The sequence below is a fragment of the Drosophila obscura genome, unplaced genomic scaffold (genome assembly GCF_018151105.1).
Source record: "Drosophila obscura isolate BZ-5 IFL unplaced genomic scaffold, ASM1815110v1 contig_17, whole genome shotgun sequence".
NCBI classification, from domain to species: Eukaryota; Metazoa; Arthropoda; class Insecta; order Diptera; family Drosophilidae; genus Drosophila; species Drosophila obscura.
The window spans coordinates 146,066-170,184 of NW_024542757.1; the positions used below are offsets into that span (position 1 = coordinate 146,066).

Consider the following 24,119-nt stretch of genomic DNA (forward strand, 5'->3'; position numbering starts at 1 on the left):
CGAATTAAAAAGTTTGCAGCCAACAGAAAATTTATTTGCAAATAACGCACAAAATGGTCAAAACTATCAACTGGCCAACAGTCGGGCTGCCTGTGCGGACAGCGCGCGGAAACGGAAGCGGGGGAACTAGCAGTAGTGTGTGTGTGGGGCTTTTGTGGCGGTGGGAATAGTTTTTGATATTTTTGTAAAAAGTTCTCTGTCATCGTGGGTACGTCGGCTATGAGAGGATTAAAGATGTTAAAGATATACAGATAGATCTAACTTTGATTAAGAAAAACCGCTCTCTAAAAGATTTACTGGGAAATTGATAGAGAATCTTGAGAACAATGTCTTAAACAGAAATAATCGTTCATTTTTTTTTAGTTTCACTTTTCATCTTTTGAAAAATTTCCTTGCGGAGGGAAATTCTCTCTTCAAACACTCATATTTACGCTCCCACTCTCTTTCTATAGCGTAGGAGTAGAAGTATTCAATCCTCAATGAAACCTTCTCTTTATTTTCATATTTCTTTAATTTCTTTAAATTTAAAGTTCGCAAATCTTTAAAGCTAGAAAACTTACATTATCCTGTCTTTGATTCACGCTTTCTGCCTACTCTTACATCAAGTATACCCCGTTCCAGAGGGTAATCTCTAGTCGATTCAGAAGATTCCATTGTTTTTTTTTTCGCATCCAAGTTGACTTCATTTACCAGTTTTTTTGTTTTGCTTCTCTCTCCCTCCTCTTGCCGCCACAACTTTTAACTTTGTCTGCCGTTTTCCGTTTATTTTGTATGCACACAAATATCTCTACATATATATCTACCCTATGTGCACATGTATGTATTATATGTATATTTTTCTATGCAATTTAGCAGTTGGTTTCAGCTTTTTTTGGTCGTGCTGCTTTTGGCTGTCGTTTTGTCGGCTTGGCGTCGTTGAAGGTCGCGCCGCAGTTTTTTGGAAAGTAAATTTAAAAGTTGAAGCAAAAAACATAATTGTTGCAGATTGTTGCGGTTGCTGCAGATTACTCATAAATATACATATACTACATATATAATCTAATGGTAGAACTTACCGGGTGGTGCGGGGGAGGTAGGTAGGGTGGCAGTCCCTAGTTGGCAACCTTTTGTATCGATCCCAGACAACGGAAATTCTTGGTGGCATGTACAGGAAAATCTATTTTGCAACTTTTATCCACTGATGACCTCAAAAAACCGAAACCAAGAAACTGCAGAAAACGGCCAAAAGAAAAACTGAAAAGTAGTGGGGAAAAAAAAAACCAAAAAGCGAGAAAAAAGCGAGCAAAACGAGCAAAACTCTTGAGAGAAGTCCGTTGACATATTTGGAAGCATTTATAAGGCAAAATGGCAACAGTGCCCCCTCCACACCAGAAACAAAAGACGAAAACACACAGCAACAGCAATGATGAGAATGGCCAAAAGGGGCTGGCAGTGGCAAGGGCAGGGGGGCAGGCACTGTGCTGGCCAAAACTACAAGCAATGAGATTATATCGCTGGCATTTGGCCAACAAAATTTTATAAATCAGTTGAGCAATTTGTGCTGATTTAGTGACATGATACTCGGTACCGCCACACCACCACACCACAGCACGAAGACCAGGACCAGGACCAGAACAAAGCCTGCAAAGTGTCACTTGGACTTGGACTTGGAGTTGGACCAGCACTGAAGTGCAATGAAGTGAAAAACCTTATAAATAAGGAAAATTTCACCCAAATTAAAAGTAAGAAGGAGAATGAGAACGAGAACGAGAGAGTGACCAGCGCGATACGGAGTCCTTCCTTTCCCCCAGAAAGGATAAATGAGCCAAAGAGCAGCCAATTAGAAGGGGAAAAATCACGAGTGCAAAGGAGGGCTGCTCCTCCTCATTGATGGCACAAGAGTGGGACGGAGATAGCTACTCTAGACAAAGACAGAGGATGAGCAAAGTATTTGGCGAATGTCCAAGCGACAAAAAGTAAAAACCCAAATTAAGAGACTCGAAAACAGAACGAAATAGGAGACTCTGCCATGGAAATGGCACTGAAGAAGAGAAGGAAAAAGCGCAGAAAAATATAGAAATTGAGAGATAGAGCGAAGAGGGATAGCAAATCGATGATGGAACACTTTTCAGCGTTGGGAAACGAACCCGAGGAGGAATTAGTGAAAGCGGAAACCATTTAGAATCGTTCCGCCAGAGAAATTTAAGGCCGGCAGAGAAGAGGATCCCAGACAAATATTGATAGAACCCAATGGGGGTTATAGGACACTATTCCGCTGGGGCATAAAATGTTGCTTTCACTTTAAACTCAATTTGGTAGAAACATAAATCGTGCAACAGCGCGTTCCGGCCGGAAGCATTCCATTCCCGTAGCAGTTCCGATTTGCACTGTTCGCAGCGCCGGATGCTGGGATGCTGTTGCAATGTTGCACGCTGGGAATGCAATTGCAAATGCCATTGCTGCATCATTCAGGGCCAAATCATTGAAATTTAAATAATCAGAGAACGGCAGCACCGAGTGGCCCTGAAGGCAAACTCTCCTCCACTTTTTTTGTGCGAATATTCTTTTAGAATTGAATTTTAATGCAGGAAACTTTTCAATGGAAAATGCCTGCAGTTTCCATCCTCAGTTTTGCTTTTCCCTTTGCCTGTCCACCTTTTCACTTGTGTGCGCTAATTAAAAAAGGAAAAAGACATGGAAAATAACTTTACCTGCTGCTCGTGAGTGGAGGTTGCAAGGGCGGGGTGGTACGTACATACATATGTGCCTCCCCTTTGCATTGAGGGACAGTTAATACGTTTACGCGGTGTTGACCAGGTGAGATTTTCCATGTGTGTGTGGGTGTGTGTGTGTGTGTGGGTGGGTTAGACACTTGAATGTTGCGGTCATTGTGGCTGCTGCTGCTGCTTGTGGGCGGGTGGTACGCTATGTAGCGCGTAACGTGTGGGCTGTGGCACGCTCTTGCGTAATTAATTGGCCATGTTGCATTTAAGTGGCAGACTGAAGCGGCAACAGCAGCAGCAGCTCCAGTGGAGGTGTGGCACGGTTAGCTCGCATTACAGCAGCAGGCCACAATGCAAATCAGCTTTGCTCTGTGTGTGGCATGCCCCACCGCTGCACACAATTCGCTTAAGCGATTTGATGACTGCTTATTGTCCGATAAATTGAGACATGAATGAGGCTGATTTGTTGATTTGTTGACACTGCAGTGGAGAATCAATTAAATATCTTTGTAATCTGTCAATGGAATTCCATTATTCCATTATTATCCATTCTATTCAGAGGCATTCAGGAATAAAGGACTGCAGAGAGAGAGAGAGAGTGGGGGCCTAAGCCGATTCTCCTTTGCTCATTATGCTGCATAATTAATGAAAGTTTTGTGTGTTTGTGCAGCTGCCTAGAAGCCGACTGCTGACTGCTGCTTGCCCCAAGACCCCAAGAAAACGACAACGAAGTCTTAGCCGGTAAGAGAAGCCCCACAAATCGCACTAAACAAATGATATTTATGCAGCGCCAGAGCTTAGAGAGACTCAAAAGTTTTCTGTCTGTCTAAGAGTGGAAAAGGGGAATGGAAATCTAAAGGAAATCTCACTGAGCAAAATAAAAACATCTTTAAGTGGGGAATGTACTGTGGAGTAGATTGCCGGAGCTAAAAGAGTGGAAAAATCTTTTAGATTAAATGGGAATTATATCTAAAACTAGGAATATACAAAATCTGGAAAATAATGAGAGTTGCCACATAGGGACTGAAACCTCGAGAACTATCCACTCTTAGAAGCCTCTGATATTTTAAATCCTTTCTTAATGCTCAGAAATAGTCAACTTTAATTGTAGAAAAAACCATTTAAAAGCTGTTCAATTTCCATTTAAAAGCAATCTGCTTCATAACACTCGACTGCGAACAGATTTTAGAACTCGATTCAAGTTGAAAAATCTCATTAAAACTAAATTCAATTAAATTTCCATCATATTTCCAACAGAAACTTTTATTATCATTATTCTGTATGTATAATGGATGGAAACTTGCGCTGTTTTTCCCCAGTGTTTAAGCCTTTGTCAGGTCCTGCCCTGTGGGTGGTGGTGTTTGGGTTGGGGTAGGGTTTGTAGGTGAGTTGTGTAGGTCGTGTAGGGGGTTGTGTAAGGGGTGTGAGAGGTCCTTGGCTGTTTGTACAGACAAAAAGCATTTAAATCTTATTTTGACATAATTAATGACAGTTAAAAGCAGTTGGCGGCTTTTCAGGCCTGGCCTGGCCTGGGACTGGGCCTGGCTTTTCACAGCGCCCTCCACTCCTTGTGGAGGACTTGATGTCGACAGCAAACGTCTCCAGGCTGTTGCACATTTACATGACACTTGGCGTGGTTGGGGGGCACGGGAACTTTGAGGGAGTGGCTGCCGCTGCTGCCGCTGCCAAAAAGTTTGCAACTCGAATGTCGACTGCGTTAAATTTATGACAATTTACGCATATATGTATGTATCTACAGGGGGGAGCGGTGGGGTAGCTGCATATATCTGGAGAGGCAAAAGGAGTACGTAAGCGGGTAAACGGGTTTTCCTTCTAATTCCCGTTGCAGCTGCTTGCTGCTGCTGCTGCCACGCCCCCGTTCTTGACAAGCAAAACAGATGGCAGGCGCCTTTTTATCTTTTGGGGCACAAGAAGTACGCAGAGTACGCGGAGTACGAGTATATGATTAATGCAATTGGCTCTTGTAATTGACACATAATTTATTGTCGGCTCGGCCTGGCTCGGAATAATACGCATACGCAACGTAGCCTGGACAGCTGCAGTGCAGAAGGGGTCGGGCGGGGCTGCCACAGCTGCCGGAGTACGTACGTTGTCTTGTGGATTGTTCGGCGGCTACTTGAAGTGCCGTCTCCTCCCCGACCCGACCCGACCCGACCGACCAACGACCATCTGGTTGCACTCTTGAGTGGCGTCTGAATCTCTTAATGAAGTTATGCAAATTTCAGCTCTCTTCTGCTGCTGTTGTTGCTGCTGCTGATGATGTGCTCTCTGCATCTCAAGTGTCTGACGAAAGTTTCAGCAACAGGGAAATGCACTTGAAATGGATGCCATTCCAATTCTCTGCTCCGAAATGGAGCACTGACATGCATCTCCTTTCCTCAGAGCTGAGGCACTGACAGGAGCCACTCCTCTGCTGTTCTGTCTTTCCTCCCTCTACTGCCTGCAACCCTTGGGCTAGAAGAATCTGTTACTTAATTTCAATTGACTTTTGAAAAGCGCGACTCACTCGCTGACTGACGCCTGACTGCTTCGATTTGTACACGGAACAAATCAGTTTAATATACCTTACCCTCGGAAGGAATCGAAGACTCACCCTACCGCCCTCCCACCTCTGCAAACCGCCACCCTCTCACCCAGCCACCCTGCGCGCACCTTCTCCATGAGAGGGAGAAAGCGATGCTTATCAATTTGAAATTACTTTAGCCCCCGAACCGTACTGAACCGCACAGAACGGAACCAAACAGAACACAAAAGACAAGCCACGCACACGATAAAGAAGAGAAGGAACGGAATGGAACGTGTGGCATGGGTTCGTGGGGCACATTCTGAGGGGACACAGTGTGGCAGTGTGGGGAGGGGAGACGGCGGTAAAGACAATCGCGCCAACATCGACAATGCTGACACCCCATAAAATATTTAAGTTAACACAGCGGTGGATCGGTGGCTGGCTGTGGAGGGGTGCGGCTCGACCCCCGGGGGGGCAGACAGGCAGGCAGGGCATTCGATTCCGGGCCGTGCCTTAAAGGGCGTCGCTGGCTGAGCAACAGAGCTTAAGGGTGGGAGGGGGGCAGAGGGGGCACATTAAAGCGCTCAATGTGTTGCCTTTTGTCGCTCCCCTTGTGGCAGCCACTGCCGCTGCCTTTCGCCCCCTCTGTGCCTGGGTTCGACTTGGGTTCGTTTACTGCTGCCACGATGAGAGAAGCGTGGCGGAGAGAGAGAGAGAGACAGCGGGAGAAAAAGAGAGAGACCCTTGCCTCATATTTGTCGACCCTTGTAAAAGTCGCTTGGCACTTTACTGTCAATATATGTATGTATGTATGTATGGCTATGTGTGTGTCTGTGTCTGTGTGTGTGTGTGTCTTCCTTCCTTCCGGTTTCGTGCTCACTTTTTTTTTTGCTGATTTTTTACTTTTCTTTTGCCTATTACACCCTGCATTTGAGCATTTAAATTGGGTATGTTGTGCTTTACAGCATGCCAAACCATTGGAAGTCAGTCTGGAGCACACTGCTGAACACTGTTTAAGTTTTACAACACTGGAAGTATGCAATTTGATAGCTTTTAGAATGTTTTATTCTGTTACGAATAAATCTTAGAATAAAACTTTGGAGTGGATTAGAAGCTCCCAATTCGCTTTCCCTTCTGGTACAATCCCTTGTTATTTCTCTATAAATTATCCAGCACAAGAGCACTGCAGGGTGTCACACATTCGACTATCTGCGAAGTGTCCTCCAATGTTTTTTCCAGTTCATATCCTTTTTGGCTGCTGCTGATAAGGTAGCAGGAGAGAGTTCCCATCACGCCCTCCTTAGCTCCGTCTTTCTCTTTCGGCCTGACATTCCCTTTTGATGGCGCTGCCAGATGGGCGCACTTGTGAGGCCATGTGGCAACACTGGCTGCCACTCGATGAGAGCGGGGCAGGAACAAACACAATCAAAAATTCATTTCTAAAATAGAATTTAAGACTTTTGCACCACACAAAGGCGAAGGGTGAGCGTCCTCTGGGGGCGGGGATGGGGATCAGGCAGGGGTGTGGGAACCCACTCATAGTGGCTGGTGGGGTTTCCATTCCCTCCTTTATCCTCACAGGATACAATGTTTCATAAGTTTAAAGAGGCGTTAAGTTTATTTCAACTTTGTGTGGGGGCGTGGAGCATGGAGCATGGAGCAGCGGAAGGCAGCAAGGGGCACACATCAGAGGGAAAGGACTCTTGGAGCACGGCTTTTGGCTGCTTCCTTCTGCTTCCTTCCAGGCTGTGCTTCGTTTTATGTTTGTTTTGTGTGTCTAGACGTTGGCAACGACTGCCGACTGCCGCCTGCACGAGTCCTTGGTCCTGCCACTGCGAGTCCTTGCCGCGACTTGGCTTATTCATTACCAACATCATCGTCATCATCATCATCATGCTGCTCCTCCATGCTGCAACTGTAAATACTTCTATAAATATAAAATATGAAATATAATAATAATAATAATAATAACGATAAAATGAACCACGCGACTCGACAGCTCGTGTCGGGCTGCCACTGCCTCTTGCCCACTTGCCACATGTGTCGTGTCACGCGTGATTTCCTCGTTGGCGTGTTGAGCTCTTAATTTAATTTTCCCCCTTTTGTTGGCTCACCCTTTTGGGGCATGTGTCGTTTGTGTGTGTGTGTGACACTCGAAGAAAAATCAGAGGCTCGTCTGTTCTTTCGCTGTTTTATGGCCGCTCATTTGCCAAAAGCATTAACAAACAATTACGAAGAAGTTTGGCCCCCTCCTCATACCGTTCATCAGATTCCCCGCGCCATCCACCGAATAGTTAAGCAATAAGTTGGGGGGGGGGCGCATTTAACGAGGCTGGCGCACAAAAACTTACGCGATTTTAATTAGAAAACTTTTGCATTTCTTTTTGCTTTTTTCTCCGTCTCCTCTCCTTCGTACTTATCCATGTTTTTCTCTCTCACAGCATTCTGTATTCCTTTTCGCTAACCAGGGACGGCATTAAGTCTCATTAAAATATGATTCTTTCTTCATTAAAATCCATTCTCTAAGGCTGTAGCCCTGCCAGATCCTTTTGCCCGATTATCCGCTTCATTTGAGCGTATTTCTTTATTTTGTGGCGTGGTGGGGTGGTGTCTCAGCAGACATGATTTGTGCAGTTTTGGCAATAAACTTGCTAATTGTTAATTGCTGGAGCATTACTCTTGCCCGCTGCCCCCCCATGCCTTACTTATTTCTTCTTGGACTGCCAGTAAAGTTTTTAATTAACATGTTTTCTTGTTGTTCACTTCCGATTTCGTTGCAGGTAAGGGTTCTGGTTCTGGTTCTGCTCGAGTTAATCTATAAAGAAAAAAGCACAGGAGTTGGTTGAGATTTCGCATGGGGGAAACAATCGCTGGCAACGGGTGAGTCCAAGGGAAAATAATCACTGGAAACCCTGGGTATCGGCATTAAACAGACGATATTCATGAATGAATTTTCACTAGAGGGAGAGAGCAGCAGACAAAAAGAGGAGGCAGGCATCTCTCCCCTCCTCTCCACTCCTGTGCTCTTGCTCCATGCCTGCCATTTCAAAGGTCAATAACTTATACAGTGGCTGATAACGAGCCGCACTCGGACATAAAGCATACAAACGATAAGAGGTCTGTCTCTCCGTCTCTCCGTCCATCTGTCTGTTGATTAGTTAGTCATTCTGTTCGGCTAACCGGCAGTCAATGTGTCAATCATAATTTAATGGCGAGTACACCGCCGCGGCCGCCACCAGTCAATGCCGTCGTTTGTCATGCGGCGTCGAGTGTGGTGTGCTGCGACGATGACCAACTAGAGAGCACCACACGGCACACGGCATATGGCATACGGCATGCGGCATGGCACTGCATTGCTTGCAACAAGCTAAAATAGTTGTCAACATGAATTATTTACAAGCGACGTGCGGCACAAGACTCTCGCGACTCTCCTGACTCGCCTGACTCTTGACTGGAATCGAGTCTACACGAGTGCAACGACAGGTGCATCATCATCATCATTATTATCATCAACTGTGCCACGATCCCACTGTGTCCGGTGTGTCCGGTGTGTCCGGTGTGTCCACTGTGCGGCGTACGCGTATGCGTAACCCTTGCCTCATTACGCATGCGAGCGCACGCGCATCAGCTGCCCAAAAACGGATTGCATGGCGAGCATGGTGGCAGTGGGGCCCCAGTGGGGGCCAGTGGGGGCCAGTGGGGGCAAGGTGTATTGAAATTAATACGCACCGACAGCAAAAATATGCAACGAGTTATGTGCAAGAAGAAGAAGAAGGCAAAAACCAGTTTAAAATTCGCCAAATTGGTAGAGAGGCAGACAGCGGAGGCAAAGGCAGACGGCGGCATTAAATGTAGCTAAGTGCCCCCAAAGGGTACGGGGCGGGGGTAGGGGTAGATGCAGCACCGTATGTTGGGTTGATTTAAAATAAAAAACGGTAGCAAAGCAATTACAACAACAGCAACAATTCAATTACACGAGAGGCAGAGCAAGGGAGGAATAAGAGGAGTGGAGAGCAGAGCGCTGATGCACAGAAGATTATGAGAAGCAGTGAAGGAGGAGGAGGAGGAAGAGGAGTAGTACGAGCAGAACTTCCAGCATACAAATGGAGTGCAGAAGAAGAGGCCGCAGACTGATAGCCACTCATGTGTGTGTGCCTGTGTGCTTGTGTGCATGTGTTTGTGTGTTTGTATGTCGCAGCTTCAGCCAGCTCGAATCCAGAGAGCACCCTACTCAGCGGAGTGGCGTGGCTACCGAAGCGCAGAGAGGGCGCAGAAACCACAACCGGATTATTTGAATACTGAACTGAGCGCGGACTTTGATAGGGGGAAGGGGGAACGGGGAACGGGTTGAAGTGTGGTCAAAGTAGGAGACAAAGGATGCCTGCCAGTGGGAATGCCCAGCAGGGGATTTAATGGAAAATGGAATGGCATGGTAATGGTAATCAATAGTTAGGGTCTCAATGGAAGTAGATCGAATGCGGAGATGTCCAAACCACCTTTTGGGGGGATGCCTATTCAACGATTAAAAATCTTTGGAAATATTTACTTACACATAGGGAATACTCGTCTGTAGGTGCAGGCTCTTAAGCTGCAGCTTGAAGGTTGCCAAAATTGAGCACAATCTAACCCTGTCTGCTACGACGGATACTTCCAATGGCTGTTGTAGTTCCGCCTTTTATTATATGTATATATTTTCCCCTGCAGATATCTGGAAACTTCCTTCTGCGCTCTCCCTAATGACTTAATCGCGAATGAAAAGCCGAACAGCCATAATCGACACCCACGACCCACTCAATGCCCAGCTGCGTGGCGGCATGCCCCCGCATTTCGAGTGTAGCGCAATTTTTATGAAAAATGTAAAATATCAGACGAGTTCCCATACCCATACCCATGCCCATGCCCATACCGATACCCAATCCCCTGTGCCACTCCCCCCTTGCCGCACGTTTCTGAAGCGTGCTTTCATAATGCAGCTGTGTGTGGGGCAGCAGCTGGTGGGGCAGGAGGGCGTAAGCTTCCATCACGCAGCGCGTTGCAGGTCGCGCTTTATCATGAGATAAAAAAACGGCCCGACCGGACTGGCCTGGAACTGGACTCTGGCTCTCCACGGGGACTCCAGAGGCTGATGGCCGGCCTGCCTGCTGCCTCACCTGCTGCTCCTGCAACAGTCTCTCTGCCGCTTGTTCTTCATCTGCTCCAGCCACTGCCTCTTCCGCGCCGTAGTGGCAACCGCAGGCAGAGTGCCCCAACCAATACCAGGCACCAGGCGAGTCGAGTCGAGTCGAGTCAGTCAGTCAGTCAAACAACGAGAGCTGCTGGGCAGCTATCCCCCCCGCACCCCTTATCAACCAGCAGCAGCAGCAACAGCAGTCTCGACTGTATGCCACAATCAACTGGTTGCAACAGGCTTGGGGTCGCTGCTGCTGCTGCTGTTGTTGTTTTTGTTGGTTTGCTTTTTGGGTGCCTTCTCCCCTCCTCCCTCCTCCCGCCTCCCGCAACCACTGCCACGCCTTTGGTTGCCTCCTCCGCTGCGGCTGCGTTTCCGTTGCATTTTTCAATGTCCGTCCGATGTTGCTGTTGCCGTTGCTGCCGCGATTTATATGCGGTTGAATGAACACGCCTGCGAGGCAGGCAACAAAAGCAACGATGATGACTTAACCATCATCATCATCATCGTCATCCTCGTCATCATCAACAACGTTGTCAGGATGCAACAACAACAGCAGCAGCAGCAGCAACACCCTGAACATTTTGCACGTTTTTTAATAAACACAAAATTTGTGATAACTTTTGCCGTGCAACAAAACAAAAACAAAACACAATAAACGAGAAGGAAAAAACTTTGCCCACAGGTCGAAGCTTTAAATACACTTTAAAGTCTAAAGATATTGGACTCGATCGTGCCTATGGAAGGTATTATAACGTATTTATTATTTATATATTATATTATTTATTTAATTAATTTATTTATTTATTCTTATTATATTATTTATTATATAAGCAGTAATAGGGGATCAAATCAGCTGACAATTGTTCGTTTACGCCAAGAAAAGAGACCTTACTTATTTTTTTATTTAGTTCAGTTCGGTCAAGGGGTCTTTTAGAGACCCTTCTTGAGCAATATATTCCAGCATTTAGAAGTATAAAGAAATAATTAGTAATCTGTAGAGATTAACTGGAGTAAAGTGTTGTTTTTTCCTCTGGATCACACTGTGAGATATATGATTTAATGACAAAATCAGCAGAAAGAAGATTCTGCTCAAAATTTTCAAACAGAAATAGTTCCCCACTACAATCAAGAATGACGGACTCACTCATCACTGTACTCTACTGTTCCAAAACTCTTCCTGTAAAAATATTCTATATTCTATTCATAATCCGCATACCCCATACCCCGAAGTGTATTTCCAAAGCAAAATGAACTAAAGTTGAAAAGGCAAGAGCAGCAACAGAAACAACAAAAACAACAGCAACAATGAATAAAGTGTGCAGAAAAATTTCGCATAATTATTTTCCATGTACATGAACCTCCCCGACGAGGATCCCTCTATCCAGCCATCCATCCATCCGTTCGTCTGGCAGTTTGTCTGCCAGTCCGTCCGTCCGGCCGTGTGTCGGTTGCGCTGCATTTAAAAGCGCATAAGTGAAAAAATTTGTTAAAGTGTCAACATTGACAGCGATTTAAGTCATTTTACTGTCATCATTAAGCCCCCAACCGGAGACGGAAGGCGGATGAAGAGTAGGAGTCGGAGTCGCAGTCGGTGGAGCCATTGCTCGTGGATGGCGCGTGGGTTCACATTAAAGGGGGGCGGGGTGGCTTACGCGAGTATTTGTTGTATTCGTTTGCTTACATACATATTTCAATCCTGGTTACGGTTTCAGACGTGGTTTTAACGGGGCATATTCCGTGGATATTCAGGGGATGGATGGATCCATGGGAACTGCAATAGTGCTGCGGTGGATTCTGCGGCTAAGAGTGACGGAATATGGATGGAGGGGCAGGGTCTGCCATGCCAAAAGGGGAAAGCGGGGAAAATGAAAGCATTTGCAGTTAAAGCTCCCTGCTGCAGACAGGTGGGGATCAAGCCTAACAGATGTCAGTCCCTAAGAAGCTGCTCCCCCATACCTTCATTCTTTTCCCGCCCTTTTCCCAATGACAAAAACTCTGATTTTCCTGCGGCAAATCGATGTCTGGAAAAACTTTGAAAGTCAAATGGAAACATTTTGTGCAGCCAAAGGACCTGCGGCGACAGTAATGTCCAGCCTTATGGCTTCCCAGCCGATTTAACCAATGGCATGGCCAAGGGCTAGTCACACCCCTGCCACTGCCTCTGCCTCTGCCACACCCGCGCCAATTAGGTGGCGACAAATTGTGATTCGAATGGGAAATTCATGGAAATATAATGGCAAAAAAACAAAAAATAAATTAAAAAGAAAGAAAGGAACAATTTAGCAGCTTCTGTGGAATCAATTAAAAAACTTTTGCCCTCGGATTAAGGATTAAGCATCTGAATTACGAGAAAGGACTCGCCGTTATTTGCCTTTGGAAAATATGGGGTATTTTTAGGGTTAATGCGGATGGGCATTAATTAAATTTCAATGCACTGCTCCCTGCCTCTGCCTCTGCCTGTGCCCCTCTGCCACAGTCCCACACAAAGTGAAGAGAGAAATGAAGAGACATTCATTCTTTGGAATGTATTTTTGAATGTCTTCGGCTGCTGTTTGCTGGTTGGTTTTTTTGTGGCAGTTTCCTGGGGAGGGGGAGTGCCAGGGGAGATACACAGACAGACAGAGAGTCAACCCAAGCAATGCCCCATGCCACGCCCCAACAGGAAAAAGTTTGTGAGCCTTATTTACGCCTGCCCCCCGAACGAGAGAAGAAGGCAAAGGCGAAACATTCGACGAGGGAAGTTCTCTTTCAAGACTGAAGAAAAAGTGAAAAAGGGGAATACGATTTATGCGTCTTAAAGTGCACAAAATAAACCCCATACTTGGGATAAATTTGCTGCACATAATCAGTTATATCAGATATTTCTGGATATATTGCGTAACTTGCCCATCGAAAGATTACTAGGTTTAACTATATTTCCTATAGATACTCTTCCTGTTGGCTTTCTCAGACTCTGATCTGTGCAGGGCACTCCCTTCTTCGGCTTGGGCAATCCTTTTCCTTTCCTTTTCTCCCTTCGAGGCTCGGCGCAAACTTTTTTTGGCGCAGACATTAATCTTGAAAAAGAAAATTTGCATGAAATTAAAAAAGTAGAAATACTTAAGCTCTTCCAGCAACAACTTGAAATGTTGTACCATTGAATGGCAGCGACGGAGGCGGGGAGGCGGGCGGGCTGCGTAGAACGGAAAAGTGAAATTTGTAAGCACTTAGCGAAGAGGCCGCCGCTGCTGCCCCTTTGCCCTTTATAGAAATGAGCAGAGAAGTTGTGGGCACGCCCCCTTTTGCTTTGAAGAGTTTTCCCTCCTGCGTTTGGCTGCAAATAAATAAACTTTAAGGCGAAAAAAACGAGAGCCTCGTGGTTCAGTCTGGGACTGAGTCTCTTAACTTACAGAATAAGTTTAAATAAAAGCTGGAAATGTAATTTAAGGAATTAGCTAACTATTGGCTGAACTAAATCGTTCGGCAAGAGCCACAATATCTTCAGTTTGATGTAATTTAGACAGCAGATTAGGGTCTCCCCATTTTCATTTGAATGTTCTGTTTGCCGTTAAATGAAATAGTTCTTTAAGGATCCTCTCAGTCATGGCAAATTATTTTTAATGTGAATTTAAAAATAGTTTTCTTGTATCTTCATTGCAAAATTCCCTTACAAACAGTTTTTCCTTTCTTGAAATAACTTTTCTGCTGTGTTCTCTTTGCCATGAAATAGTTGCTTGGCCCTCTAAATAGAACTTAATCCTCAGAAACTTTGATTATAGATAATTGAAGGTGACTTTGAAAGACCATGCCTGGCCTCAATTCCATTAATTTGGTCTCTAATTTGTTAAACTGTTGAACAAATCACGCAAGTTTCCACATACCCTTGCCACCTGCCACCAGCCACCTGCCACCTGCCTCTGCTAGCAACACTTTAAATATTTAATTACGTAATGCCGTAATTCCTGCAGGCAGGCATGTTGTTGCCACCTTGCCCGTACCCCTTAGTGGCACGGCAAATTGCTGGGCTTTGGCTTCTACAAAAAAATAAAAACAAAATAAAAACAAAAGAGAGAGCTTTCCTTTTCATTTTCTATTTCTTGTTCTTTGCTTGGGCTTTCGGCTTTCCTTCCTTTGTCGCCGCGGGCACCGTGCCTCAAGTGTTTTGTGTCAACCCCACCCCCAACACCACCCCCCCTTGGGACTAGTCCATCCACAACCTAAGCCAGAGGGACTGGCGCTTGCAGTTTTCTCGTGTTTATGGCTCGCAGCACACAATGAACGCATTTGCATTTGACGCAATTTTGGTGTGGAATGTTTTGGGGGCCCTAAACTCCTTCTCTTTGCCAACCACTGCCACTGCCATCCTCTCACCCTTTTTGCTGCTGCCACTCACCATTTCCCCTGCCGCTTCCCTTCCTTGTGCCACTCACCATTCAGCGTTAACTTATTACTTAAGTCTGCTTTCAGGCGCAAGAATTTCATTCATTCTTTCATTCATTCACCCTCTGTGTGTGTGTGTGTGTGTGGGCCATGGGCAAGGGGAGCCTCTCCCCTTTCCACCGTAATTTGCGTTTAAAATGTGATTTTTCACTTGACTTTTTAATTATGCGGCAGGCACAGGCAACACACAGGGCACAGGCACAGCAGCATCCAGGGAACAGGCCACAACAAAATACACCTACTTGAGGACTGCTTATTGTGCCGGCTTTTGTGGCCTAAACCGAAGGCCAGAAACAGAAGCTGAAATCACGACTGGATGCTGGGGCAAAGGCTGGGCAGGGGTTGGGCTTGGGCTTGGGGGGGGAGACATGGCCAAAAGTTAAGCAGTAAATCTAAGCCATAGACATGAAAGGTGGAGGGGCAGCAGTTTGGGTTTGGGTATCGGGGGGAGGACAGAGTCCCATGGCTGAATTCGAGTTGGATTTTTGGCAAATTGAGGCCCAGGGGCGGTGATATATTACCAATTCGAGGCCGCTCTACCATGGCTTAAATAAACAGAAATACCAGAATAAACACGAAACATAAATTGTGGGGGAAAAACTTGGCACTTTTCTTTTCACCCCAGCCACAACACCCACCCCCCCTCAATGTTTCACTTATATTGGGGGAAAAGGAAAATCATTTTCCGACTGTAGCAAAGCTTTCAGCCATGTCTACATACATATGCAAATTACTTAATTTAAAACATCAGCCCGAACACAGACACAGCCATGGCCATGGCCATAACATCCTTAGATCCATGCCGAATCCCTGTAACCATCGCTGCCCGGCCACCGCCTGAGCAGCCTTTGCTGGGGCGGCGACAGCGAAGACGACTCATTGGAAGCATTTGAAATCATTATTATACCCACAACACACACAAACACACACTGTATATATATATATATATATATATAGAGCTGCTTCTTGCCCCGAAATCATCATCATCATCATCATTATCGTTGTCTTCATTTTTATGAAGTGTCATTTGTGTGTCGCATTTTGCGCCTATAAAGCAAGCGCCTAAAGCCCCCAAAGCGATACAAACACACACACACAAACACACACATACACACAGTGATACAGATATAGAGGGTGTGCGCCGCACCCTTTTTTTGCAGTGTGACCAAGCGTCGGAGAGTCGAGTCAGTCAGACACTCATTCAAACACTCACTCACTCACTCACTCACTCACTCACCCACTCACCCACACAACTCATTCACTCACTTGAGCCGAGGCTTCTGCTGCTTGCTGCTGCTTTTGCTCCTTTGCTCTGATGCTCTTATTCGCTTTTTTTATCAGGACACGCAATCGTTGGCGCTGTCTCTTTTCAGCTCCCACCCCCCTCCTCTCTCCCACCCTCCCTATCTCTTACCCCTCACTATCTGGCCAGCACGCTTTTAGCCCGTTTTTACACCCTTTTTTCATGCCGCTGTCTGTCCCTTTGAATTTTTCATGCCATAGCATTTTCTTTTTGCCATTTTTTCCTTCATTTTTGCCCCAGACTTTAAACGAGAAATGGAATGCTCAAGAGGGGAGATGAAAAGGGATAAAGGGAGAGCGGTGAGGTTCTAGGCCTCTCTCCCTCTCCTCTTTCTGCTGCAAGTGCCACCTGGCGTATACTTAATACCAATTTAATTAAATTTAATAACGTTTTAATTGCAAAAAAAAAAGGAAGATAATTGGGGGGTTCCCCCAGTGACAGCGTTGAGAGGCATCCTGAAGCCCTGCTGCTCCTCCTCTTAGCCCCATCCAAAAGCAAACATTTGTCATCAGCTTTAATCATTATCATCATCATCATCACCATCATTATCATCGTTTTGGCGGCTCATTTGCTATGGAAACACATCCTCGCATCCTTCCATTCTGTCCATGCCGTCCTTTCATTGCCACATACGCGCCCGCCCACCCGTTTGACCAGCGGGAAAAGCCACCCAACAGAAGGAGCACCAACAACTTATCCGGCTGGTCAACTTCTCAGACATTTTTATGGTTCCATTGACATTTTCCACACCCCCCCCATTACCACCCTCTTCCTGCTCGACTGGCTTATTTTCCATGGCTTTTCCTTGCACATAAATTTCATTTTAATTTAGCCAACGAACTGGCGGCCATTTGGTGGGGCTCGGGCACCCAAAGCGTGCGCTCGGCTCATGCAAATTAATCATTTTGATTAACCAATTAATTGGCAAACATGTTTCGCTCCATGCGCCCAGATTTTCAATCACAAATTAAAGCGAAATAAATATCAAGCCAAAGATTGGCTTGGGTTTGAATGCTCTCACTTTGCCGTACATTTCAAGGGGTAAGCTGCCTCAAAGGTGCGGCAGGGGAACACCCTAGAAATGAGGGGGGGAATGAGCAGAAATATATAGCCTGCATGTTTCACCCTTAGGTGAATGGCATTAAATCCGTTCTAGTCTATCCCACACTTAGGTATCTATCAGCGCATATATCTCTCTCCCTGTTAGAGTATCTGCAAAGCCGCTTTGCAGTCGTGGTTCCTCTACTGCCTGCCTGCTCCGCAATCGGGCGATGGCAGCTACGAACTGGAATTGATTTATGTGGGGCCCCGCGATCCGACTGGCTGACCATTCGTTGTTGCCCCTGTCCCATGGTTGTCAATAGCACAGCCCCTGGCCGCCCCCAGCTCCGTCTCAGACAAAGCTGATTATCGGAAGGCGATAATGAACTTGAACGCTCGACGACGGCCAAAGATTTCGAAGATTGGCAGCCACGGCACGTTATTGTCCAATGAATTGTAAAATGTGTGCTTCAAATTGACATTTAATTAGTCTAAGAATGTGCCAGCAAGAGAGAGAGAGAGAGAGAGAGAGAGGGCAAGTAAGTTGATACTTGTTTAGTTTTGGCTGTGGCCCGTGCCTAATGATGATATATACTCGTACTCGCACATTTTCCGATGGCTCTACCCTTTGAGAAGGGTTCAAACTGTGAGTCAACAGAAAATTCCAATGAACTTTGGTCATCTCTGCCCCAACCCCAAACCCAACACCACCCAACAAAAAGCGAAGGAAAGAAGCAGGGGGCAACCGGAGGGGGGGATGAATTAACCATCAATCAAATGAACTTCCATCAAGCAAAAATACAAACAGCGAAGCAGCCGTAAACCACTGATGATATGATGATGCAGAAGGAGGATATCTGTTTGAGCCACCCTCTCTGAGTGGGTGCCTGGTCGCTGCCTAGGCAGGGGGCATGGCTGCCGCCTCCCATGATTGTCTCTTGACCAAAATGGGCAATTATAATTGAAACCGCTTGCAATGTCAATCGGCGGTGGGTTAGTAGGTTCACGAGAGCGTAATAAGCCCGATTAAAGCTTAATAATTATGCCACGAATGGCATACGCGGGAACAGACAGGAGCCCCAGCCAGGAGGCCTTGGCAGCAGAAGGAGGAGGACACACACACACACACACACACACAATGCCAATTAACTCGCAAAATTCAAGTTCAGAGAGAGAGAGCGAGGGACACACAGCAGAGCACAAACATTATCGAGTATATAATCCGTAATCCGTAATGCAGATGATTTGATTTGTTCGGGTATGTCCCGTACCGCACATCATCAATTTATGCCCCCCTCACCCTCTTTGTTTCGTGCCTTTGACTGTCGGTTTTGGTCTGTTCGGTTCTGTTCAGTTCAGTTCTGTCTGCCCTCATCATTCGCATTGTTATGCGCCACTGCCCAAATCTCTGGACCCAGAGCGCTGAGCACAGAGCGCAGGGACCCCGACCCAACCCCGACCCTAATCGCATTTCAATCATCATTGAGCGGCAGGCAAAAGACCAAATGAGGGACCTACCGCTTCTCTGCCACGTATAGATCTCCAGGGCGGGGATGACGTCAGTTGCAGGCATCGCTCGGATTATCAACGTTTCAGCGCGGGCTTCGTTTTCTTTTTCTTCCCTCAGTCCTCGCCCGGCCTCCACTTTAATGATAACATGCAGTTTTTCCCTTTTTCATTTTTTACATTTTCAATGGCAAGAAACTGTTGCCAGAAAGCAATAGAGAGAAGGCAGAAGGAGAGTAGGTAATATCCATGTCCATGGGTCCATGTCTTGGCTCTGCTGTTTGCCAAGGACATAATGAACAGAGCTTCCGTTTTCCGTCTTCGGACTTTCCTTGCCTTCGCTGGCAGTTGAAGTTGAACGAAGGAGAAAAGTATTGTGCGAATGATTCGCCTTTGAAGTCAAATGCTGATGAGACAGCATTTATTATTGTTGGAAAGTTGTGCAGGGAGCGTGAAAATGGAAGGAAGGAAGGATTTCTCGCTGCCCGAAGGGTCGCCACAGATTGCGATCGGGGGGGGGGGGAGGGCACTCTCTTTGAAGAGAGCATCCCACACGTATCTGTTGGAATATTGAAATGATCCGATTTGGTATTCATTCGAGAGATCCCAGAGAGAGATAGTTGGAGATGATGAGTGATCTTTAATCAACTTCCAGCAGCAGCTGCAGCAATTACCGAACCCTTGAGGCGAAATCTGATTGAAATTGAGCAGCGGATGGGACAGACGAGAGTTTCGCTGATGGAAAAGCCTAAAGAAAAACGAGAGGCACCAGAGAGACACCCAGAGGCTGCTGCTCTGGCGATTAAATTCCCTAATTCGCAGAATGAAATTTCAAACTAAAAGCATTTGAGCCTGCGAGCGTTGGCCTGAAGGAAGGGTGTGTGGGGTGGGGTATAGGTTTACCGTTATGGCTATAGCAACATTGTCACCGTCTGCCACGTCAACCAATTAGCAGCTTATTAGAATGCACACCGTAAAAGTAATCCTTTCCAGCAGCAGCAACAATTTCTGTGGACTTAAAATATTAAATTGCTGAGAAACTTAAAAACAGATTTCTCAGCACAGCACACAGCACAGCAAAAAAAAACTAAAACGAAAGGGACTGAGACTGGGCAATAGAGGCAAAAAGTTGCTCCAGCAACCAAGGAGAAATTATGCACCCAGAAAGAACAACAACTACAACAAAAAGAAGGGAAGAGAAAGGGAAGAGGCGGAGCGGCGAGTCCGTTGCACAGAGTCCAGGAGAAGGCAAGGAGTACGAGGCCAGTTGGTTGGACCCAGTTGGTTGGATAAGTGGCAGAGCACGGGAACCTGTGGGCAGGTCCCCATGTTTTGGCATTAGGTTTGGGGCTCGGGCTCGGGCCCCGACTCCAACTCCCTCCCCTTCGGACTGGCGCTTCAAGCGTAAAAAGTTAAACTCAAAAATTCTCTCGAGTTGGTTTTCTTGGAAATTGGCCCTGGCCCTGGCCCAGGCCCAGGCCCAGGCCCAAAGGAGTGGCGAGACAGTGGGGATAGGGGACAGCGGGCAGCGGACAGCAGACAGATGCCGTCTAATCGAAATGGTAGTGCATCCACTCGTGGCAGGGCAATGGCAACCAAAGGGAGACCAAAGACCAAAGAGGAAGAGCAAATTATAACCGAAAGACATTCTATGATTATAATAATGCTGTCAGCGAGTGGGGGGGAATTGGATGGGGATGGTGGGGGGGCACCCGCTAATAAAAACTAAGCAAAGTGAAGCCCTTTTTCGGCTAAACGTGTCTGGCATCGAAATTGCGTGTCTGAAAGGGCCCCTTAAGACAATATAAATTATGTAGAGATACCCAAAAGGGTGCATGGATATCGCGCAGAGACCTGCAACTATCTTTAGGGTATATAGAGTACTTCTGGGAGACTGCTAAGCAAAACTCTCTCCATCCTTCAGTCCGTCACTTCTTAAGTAATCATCCACAATGGATGGGATGGGATGGAATGGATTGATTCATTTACATTCCTTGAAGGCGACTTAATTACACTGGAAATGTATCGCAAAGCGCTCTCGTGGAACGCCAGCAATGCCTGCTGCATGCCACTGTCCCAGAGGCATCCACAGATAAACCAATTAAAGTTAGTTCGAGGCAAAGGACAAATGGCAAACGGCAAATGCCAAACGGCAAACGGCACATCAACTGTCTGACAGAATTCAAACAACAGAACAGAACAGAACAGAATTCAACTAACCAACAATGGAAAACCTCAGAAATGTGCAGTAGCCAGGATGAGGGATAGTGGCCATGGCTACTGCCACACAGCCACACAGCCACACAACTTGTGCCACACAGTGTGGCAAGAAGGCAGGCAGGCAGGAAGGAAGGCAGGCAGGCAAGCGCATTCCCCTGGTTACCAAAACGATGTCCCTTCGTTCGACTGGCTGCATATTTCGACATTTATGTGGTCGTCAATGGGTGTCGTTGTGTCGTTGATTTCTTGCTTAAGCGCGATGCCAGGCGATGCGATTCAATTTCAAATCCTGAGCACATTTCCCCGAGTGGCAGGACGAAGGACGCAGGCAGGCAGGACTCTTGCCTGGGACAGCTAACAATGTTATCTCGTAATTTTACACGTCGATGATTTCAGGCGAATGAGTTTGATTCGATTGTCTCAAGTTTTTTGCAGTTCGTGTGGCAGCAGCTAAAGGGATGGATGCACTGCACACTCCCCGTCCCCGTCTCTGTCTCTATCTATCCATCCATGGGGCAGGATTGTTGGATTTCAGGATTGCTGCTGCTGCTGGGTTAGGGATGGTGACGACGCCTTTGACATGCTTTTGACAGCCCCAAAAACGACGACGAGTGGCAGGCAGCAGCAGGCAGTAGCAGGCAGCATAGTCCCAGGACAGCTGCCACTCCCCCCACCCCGCTGTTCGTGTGCTGTTGCAATAAATTTTTCAAATGCAACAGACCAGGACCCCAGGACGACGGAATTAGAAAAGGGTTCACGTTCGTCCCACAAAATACAAAAAAAGGGAAACACACGAAAATACCAGAGACAGCAGCGGCATTTGAATGACATGCAAACTTGTCGCCCCCCTGCCATACCGCCCCCTGCCAGAAAATGGAAACTTTTTTGAGGGGGTAGGGAACTCGCTGTGGAGTGTCCTGGCAATGGCCAAAAAGAGTTTACCGCTCGCTCGCTCGCTCGTCGCTTCATTGTCGTGGTAATCAAATAAAAATCAATGGCTTGTGAAATTCAAATTGTGACTCCAGTCCGAGCCGTAAACGGCGTAGACTTTGTCTCTAGCTCCCCCCCCCCACACCTTTTCCACCCAGACAAAGAGACGGAGAGCAGATTGGGTGCCGTTCCGTTTCGTTCCTCAAGTGGTGCTGCTCCTCGAGGCGCTTGAGGCGCGCTCGCGAAAGCGTCGGAATCACGTGCCCAATTCTCATTTGCCGTTAGCATTCGGAATCGCTAAAGTTAATGATCTGCTGCCCCTAGCACACAACTATCTCTATAAGCCCTCCCCCCCTCCCCCTCCCCCCGAGAAGGAATGGAGAACGACGCGAAGAGCAGAGCCCCGCGCCAAAACTAAATCAACTGTCATTAGGGCGAAAGACTCGCAGCAGCGACTGGTCCCAGGTCCCAGATGGTGGATACACGCCATGGCCATGGGTCTTGGGCTCTTGGGCTCTGGGGCTCTGGGGCTCTTGGCCTCTGAATAAATTAATTTTTAAATGGCGAAACGGAGTCCAAGGCGGCACGGGATTGGGAGCGGAGTGGAGCACCGCAGCGGAGTTCTGGGGGATAGTTAATTATAGGGTTTACTTTGCTTTCGGTTGTTGTTTGCCTGCAAATATGCTTCAAAGGTGGGAAAACCCGACAGCGAATGACAGAAGGGATCTTCCGCGAAGAGTGGGAATGCTCCTCCGCCCACTCTAGCATTGAAATCTGAGCTTCCTTCCGGGCAAAAGCCCACAGTTTCCCTGGCAACAAGCAAAATAAATTAACATCATATGTTGCATGCAGCAGAGCGCAAAAGCTGCAGCTGTGATGCCCCCAGAGGCACAACGACAGGGGGTGGGTGGGTGGTTTACGGTGGTTTAAGATGTTCTCAAACAAATTTTTTATTAAATGACAAGAGAAATCAACGCAGAGAAGTGTGGCAGGAGTGGCAGGGTAGCAGGCAGGGTGGCAGAATGGCAGTGGGGGTGTCTGCATACCGGGTATTAGCCAGCACCCCTCGCCCACCCCCTGGCAACAGCCGCCGAAAGTCCTTCGTGCCAGCCGACTAAGCCGTGTGTAATAATTATGCTAACGACTGTCAATTGTACGACGAAGGGCTGTAAATTGAATAGAGATACACAGATAGAGCGATGCAGAGGAGGAGAGAGAGAGAGAGAGAGAGAGTGCTGTGACAACGATACAAACCACAAGCCGCAAGATAAAGGAGTCGTCGTCGTAGTCCTTGCAAGAAGAAGGGTTGGTTGGTTGCCCCTTGCCCCTTCCCCGCCGCTTCGAAGACGTGCGCTAATAGTTCTCTCGAGGTGGAACCTCAAACTCTTTTCCTTTCTCTCTTTCTCCCTTTTGGCTGGGAAATCACAGCCCTTTTATTTGGAAATTAAACTCGCTTGGCTTTTCACACTCAATTGACTTTTTGCTACCCCCCTCCCCACACCACTTTCTTGCCCTTCGCCGCTGTTTTTCCCCGTGGAAAGTGTTATTTGCTTGTTGTCAACTTTTCGCACACATGGACCGACCGCCCATCGAACCCGTTTACTGGAACGAATCAAGGGAAACGAAACGACACGAAACGTAGGAAAAGGAAAGGAAAAGGCTCGATCCATCCATCCATTATTTGCAGACACTTGCTGCTGCCTATTGCTGGGGACTGGGGACTGGGGGAATCAGTATGGAAAGACAATTCCTCAAGATTGTTCCTGCCACTGAAAAGTGGTAGCCGTCGTCGCGTTTCGTTTCGTTTCGAGTGTTTATTCTGCTTGCCACTGCCACTGACGCTGACGCGCCGCTGTCTGCGCCCAGACACAGGCACAGGCAAGAGGAGAGTGGCGACTCCAGAGGCCGCAGCAGCGTAGCGACTTTGCATTAAGATTATGTAAATTTCAGCGACCAAAGACAGCACGAAACAAAAAAAAAAAGGGGCACTTGAAAAGCGCGTGTTTTTGGCAGGAAAGATTGAATTTGGTAAATGTAAATGCAAATGGAAGGGGAAATGGAATTGGGAGAGGAAATGGCAGAGAGCAGAGCAGCGCCACTCCAATCCACAGCCAAAAGCAATCGCTTGAAGGCTTTAAAAGCGGCAACGGAAATGACTTTAATTTGTGAGTGGAGGAATGTGTCCCAAAGTAAATCATAAAATCATTTTCCTATTTTAATTAAAATTGCCAGGCAAAAAGGTAGGAAAAACCCTTTTTTTTCTGCCCTGCCCTGCCACCATCTCTGAGGGGTGGAGGAAGG

General features: G+C 46.9%; 1 protein-coding gene across 1 annotated transcript in view; it reads left to right on the forward strand.

Moving 5' to 3' along the window:
- Positions 1–24,119, forward strand: part of LOC111079048 (zinc finger protein jing) — a 134,049-nt gene that overhangs the window by 48,118 nt on the left and 61,812 nt on the right. The gene's annotated exons all lie outside the window — the stretch shown is intronic.